A 6,000-nucleotide genomic window follows, 5' to 3' on the forward strand; every position below is an offset into this window, starting at 1 on the left:
TCTGCCGTAAGCTACAGATAGAAGAATGGGTGTCATGAGTGAGAAAGAAGCTCACTAGCCAGGTGAGAGGTGGTGTGGAGGGCAGGAAGTTGAAAGAAGCTTTGGGAAGCCTAAGGAGGGATGCCAGAGTGGTTAGTCTAGGTTAGGAGGCTGAGAGGGGACACAGAAGGCTGGAGAAGAGGTGGGGAGACGGGGGGGGGCAAGTCTGTTGTGGGAACTAGGTGTATGTCTGGAGGCGGTGGGAGCGAGCAGGTCTACTGTTGTTGGCTAGACAGGCCCTCAGGAGGTCTGGGGATTCATGATAGAATGGGAGGATGTAAGCCTAGGCAGGATGGCTAGAGGCCGAGGATGACAGAATTCTGGGAAAGGCAGAGGGCTCTGAGGTGGTGGTCACAAGGTTCAAGGGGTGTGTCAGGAGGCTAGTGAACGGCAGAAGTCTGTAGAGGGCCATTTCTATCTAGAATAGAAAGTTAGAAGGCTGGGCATGAAGTCTGGAGGCTCCAGAAAGTGAGGGCCTTGGAGGAGAGGGCAGGAGGATTTCCATGCCCAGACAGCCAGAGGTGCACAGGCAGTGAAGGACAGCAGGGTGAATGTAAGCGTCTCTGAGGATGGCCTGGGAAGGACGGGAGCTGGAAGCCTTGCGGTGGGCGGAACTGACAGAGAGAGGTTTTCTGTAGAAAGCCAGTGTCTGGCGGAGGGCAAGGACTCTGGTAGTCCCGGCCGCTGTGGAGGATGCCGGAAGTTGACTAATGTGACGTGAGCTGAGAAAGTGTCCAGTAACGGGGAGACCCCGGAGGACAGGCAGACTCGGGGGCCTGGCTAAGACCCTGCTGGCAGCATCAGCTGACCCCAAAGCGAAAGGCAGGATTTAAGGATATTGGCTTTTGGGAATTCAGCATGTAGGGAGAGGGATGTGAAGCAGGGCCTGGGCAGTTGGCCCGACTACAGAGAGAAGCTGGGACACTGAAACAGTGAATGCCTGAGTGACAGGCTGGGGACTGTGATGCCCAGATCACCGGGACCCCCAAAAGATCACCATGGAGACCAAATGCCACATGTAAAAGCAAAGAGCCTTTATTTCAAGCTCCAGAGCTTGGTCTCTCTGTCTGTCCAACACAGCGGTGAGAGCAGAGAGCCCTGAGCTCAGGTGGGGCAGAGTTTTTATCATAGCAGAGGTTGGGGTGAGGGGATTTCCAGGGTCCAGGACCCTGATTGGCTGACAGTTGTCTAGGGGTATCTGTAAAACAAAAATAGGTGTGTGCTAGACTCTAGGTTACCTAGCTGCCTTATCTAATGGTTAGAATGTTTGGGATGTCAGGTACTTCCTCACTCCTGGGTAGATCCCTGGGTGGTATCAGCTTAAGGCTTTTCCTGGATCTGGGTGTTGCCTGCCAGTAAGCCTGTCACAGAAGCTGTGTCTAGGCCCCGAAGCCTGTCATGGCTGCTGTGTGGTCAAGCTGCTTTTGAGTTCCTCCACATTCCCCCTTCAAAAGTACCAATAATAGGACTTAATCATGAGTCCTACTTGTCCAGGGATGCAAGGGTACTGGGACCTACGAACCATTAGCTAACAGGTTTTTCTAGGGCAGTGATATCTGTATATATTGACGTTTTTAAGGCCCTGTAGTTCTAATCTTTAAGTACAACCAGAGTATGATTTTATATAATATCGCTTTGGTTCTGTACAAAGAAAGTCAAATGTCTTATCTTATTGAAGAACCATTTTAGTTAATAAATTTATCTATTGACAACTCTGAACCTGTTTTTCTGGTATGTCAATGGGCATTATAGTTGGCCATCTTGCCTCTATGCCAGGGAGTTTCCTTTTGATCCAGCATTCAGCCTTTTCTGAACAGGGAACATGGGATGATGTATTCTCTTCTGGAACTGCTTTGAACTGGCATTGGGGCGCCATTGTCAGGGCCCAAAAAAGACTGAAAGGCTAGTCAAAGGCGGGCAATGGGGCATCTGTCAGATGCATGTGGCTCTCTGACCCAGTAGAGACAGGGAACAATCACGTTGGCTGGGCTGGTCCATGTCAGCTTTTAGCAAGTCTGGAGCAGTGTAGTCAGCAACTGCAGCTTGGAGGTGTCTGCCAGCCAAGTGAAAAACTGTTGAGACAAACTTAAATGAGGAACAGAAGTTAAAATTTATGAACTTATTTGGAACCCTTAGGCCCATATTCTTAGTAACTGGGAAGAGCAGTTGTCCCAAGACTAGGAGAGGGAAAAAATACCATCCTTAGGAATAAGCTGTACTTATCTGGGGTCCTTCCAACCTTTGTGAAGTGGATCCAAGTTTTATGACTCTTTTAATCCTCTGAGGCCTACACAAATTATCTTACAAAATGACATAAGAGTTCTAGAGACATTAGTATTATCAATCTGTACTGACGTCTATATCATAGACAAAGCAGGTAATGGGTATCTGCAAAACAGCAGAAGTGGACTCATACCTTTGAGTCCCAACAGGAACTACAGATTTGGGGTAAAAGCATATGTATTTTCCTTCTGTCCAGAGAGCCAGGTATAAATTGGACAGAGACTTTTGGCCTAATGAGAAGCACTTCTAGGTTTATAGATGACAGCTGAAATAAATCTAAAATGTTGAGCTTGAGACTGAACAGTAAGTAGTCATTGCCCTACCAGCTTATCAGAGCTCTATTAAATGCTAAGTTCTGAATTGTTATATCCTAGAATGGGAGAGCAATCTGAAACATTTTTTATAATCTAAATAATTTTTTGAGATCCTCAAAGCCTATAAGCTTTCATATCCCCAGACCTTTCTTAGACCCATATTTAAGTCTTTGTTATTTATTTAAATTTTTATATCTTCAAACATTTTCTTAAAAATGAGCTAACAATCTGGCTATAGCCTTATGAAAGGATCTGGTTGTCTGATGCTGCCAAGCTGACAAAGTTATACCTAGCCTATCCATCAGTACTATCGGAGATCTGAGAAGGATAAATTACATCTGAGTGCAGACCAAGCTTCCAATTCTATAAATAACAGGGACCATCCATACCTAGGTCTCCATAGCATTGGAGGCACCAGTCAGAACAGCATCATCTTCTTCCACCATCAGACCCATAAGGCAGAGTATTTTTCCTGTGGAATAGGGACACAGAAGACTGACCTTGATTTGTCCAGGCAAAAGGGTGCAATCAATTCCAGTGTCCTGCTGCTTGTCCACATCTGGGCCAGGTCCTGGCAGCAGGTGTTGCATTGGGGCATCTTGCCCTGTGGTTGGTGCTGCCATAATCCAGGCAGAGATGTTGTGGTGCCTTGTATGTAATCTACTTTGGAGATCTTGTGTCACTGCTAGGATCTGGAAGTCTGTCTGATATAATAAGCTTTTAGAACATTTATTTTATTTTTTTGATTTTTTGAGACAGGGTTTCTCTGTGTAGCTTTGTGCCTTTCCTGGAACTCACTTGGTAGCCCAGGCTGGCCTCGAACTCACAGAGATCCGCCTGGCTCTGCCTCCCGAGTGCAGGGGTTAAAGGCGTGGGCCACCACCGCCTGGCCTTAGAACATTTAAATGCCATATTCTGCAGATCTCTGAAGTATGAGGGCTGTCCAGGTATATCTGAATAGACAAACTTTGTTTCTAGTTACTTATTTTAAGGTTAACCCTGAAAACATATGCAAGGGCCTGAGCAAAGCTTATCCCTGTAATTAATTACATCAGTACTTAACATGACTTTAATTAAAGAAATTGATTATTTATGACTGACTATTTAATGCTCTCTAACAGTCTATGATAAGTAGCCTTTAAAACAATGATTTTAAATGGAAACTCTTCTGGTATCAAATACAGGTTCAGTAAAGAAACCAAAAAAAATCAATATAAAACATATATATGATTCAGTTTATCTAAATAGCTTGAACTTAACAAATTTAGCAAAGGCAAGGAGACTAGACAACATTCTTTTTTTTTTGAGTTTATAAATTTATAATTTTCAAAGCTGATCGAAATGTATATAACTATTAGATTAAATTTTTCATGCCCAATAGAATGAAAGATTAACTAACCGTGGTAGCTACTTCTGTTGCCAGGGTCTCCACTGTGCTAGCTGTAGTAAGCAATTATGAAATGGTAATCCCAGAAACAATAGCAGTGGTGGCTGCCACTGCTATAACAGCAACAGCGGCAGCAGGAATGTCAAATTCTCTTCTGGATTGTGTGGGCATCCACTGGCATGGATACAACTCCAGTAACACGAACCGCCAAGGCCCATTTTTCTTGATCCCAGCATGACTTTAGCTGGCAGTTCTTCTGGAGAATCCAAAAGCATGGCTACAGTTCCTAGGCTTACATTAATGCTTGCCAAAGCTGGCCATATTGGGCTCTCAATCCCCATTGGCATCAGAAAGGTAGAGTTTTTCATGAAGACCCAGTAGGTCTCTAGACAATATTCTTAAGCCTCACTGGTTCTCAACATTTTTTTTAGACACATTCAAATGCTACATAAAAGTGTAAGTCACATTTTATTTTTCCGAGGTATTTTTTCTTCTGTCTTTATTAAGCCATCTCTCTCTCTCTCTCTCTCTCTCTCTCTCTCTCTCTCTCTCTCTCTCTCTCTCGCTTTGCTACTTCTTTTTTTGAAATATTTTTATTTATTTTTAATAATGCAGATGCCAGTTTGTGGGGGGGTTGTGCATGAGTTCACATGCTACAGAGTTCAGATGAGGTCAGAGGTATTTTTTTTTTTGAGACAGGGTTTCTCTGTGTAGCTTTGCGCCTTTCCTGGAACTCACTTGGTAGCCCAGGCTGGCCTCGAACTCACAGAGATCCACCTGGCTTTGCCTCCCGAGTGCTGGGATTAAAGGTGTGCACCACCAACGCCCGGCCGAGGTCAGAGGTATTTTAAGCCACCTCTTCACATGGGCTTTGGTGGAGGTCCTGGTGCAGCACCAGCAGGTCTGAATCGTGGTGGGGGTGTTCAGTCCTTGCAGGCTTCACGGGATCGATTCCTGACTACCTTGCTGTGAATAGCACAGCTCACACAGTAATGCAGCTTCACATAGAGTTTGGGAAGCACATAAGCCTTGAAGACACTTGCTTCGGATGTGTCCCTGACATAAGTGGCCTCTACAGTGTTCCGAATGACGAACTTCTTAATGACCTTGTCTTTGGGCATGCACTGGGCTCAGTTCATACAGTGAATCGGCTGCACATGATCGAGGCCCTTTTTGGCATGAAGATTGTTTCTTCTTTTTTTGGTCATCTTGGAACCAAGACCTGAAAAAGCAGGTTCTCAACTTTTTTAGTGCTATTTTATAACTGCAGTTTTTCCGTTGTTGAATCTCAATGTAAACATCTGACATACAGTTGGTCCTAGGCTACCCCTGTAAAAAGGTTTTTTAACCTCCAAAGGGTCGAGACTCATGGAGTCAGAAGCTGTTCGAAGCTCTTTGCCAGGCTGCTTAGGTCATTGTGTTGCTGTATCACAAGAAACGAACACCTCAGCTTCTGGTTGGTATTTGGTGCTTGTGGCTGTGACTCTAATTTAGCCTTTTTTTTAAAAGTACAAATATTAACAATATAGAGCATTTTATAAGCTGAAACTGTCCCATAGTTTTATGAATTTAAATATTTTAAAAACTGTCCTTAAAAAGGTTAAGATCTCTCAAATGTCTTTCTGCAATATAAAATACCTTCTTTTATATTAAGAGGGAGAAGACATAGCATCACCATAATCTGTATAAAGTAAAACCAAGCTCCATAGTGCACACAATCCCAAAGTTCAATATCTTGGATTTTTTCACAATCCTTTTGGCTCTTTTACTTAGAGGCTTGGATATATAGCTTGTTCCATTTCATTATGACTGGTGCTTCCGGTGATCATCACCTGGCACTGTCATTTCCAAAACTGCTAAGGTCCACCATTGCAGTTGGACTCTCTTTGGAACTCTAGTCCTGCCATACATCTGCAAACCTCAGCACTTCCCTATGATCCCTTCATGTCTTTAAAACCATTATCATCTTATTACATG

General features: G+C 44.0%; 1 pseudogene; it reads right to left on the reverse strand.

Moving 5' to 3' along the window:
* Positions 1 to 4,883: 4,883 nt before the first annotated feature.
* On the reverse strand, positions 4,884 to 5,231 carry LOC114709561 (annotated as a pseudogene).
* Positions 5,232 to 6,000: the final 769 nt, after the last annotated feature.

This window comes from Peromyscus leucopus, chromosome 17 (genome assembly GCF_004664715.2).
Source record: "Peromyscus leucopus breed LL Stock chromosome 17, UCI_PerLeu_2.1, whole genome shotgun sequence".
Lineage (NCBI taxonomy): Eukaryota > Metazoa > Chordata > Mammalia > Rodentia > Cricetidae > Peromyscus > Peromyscus leucopus.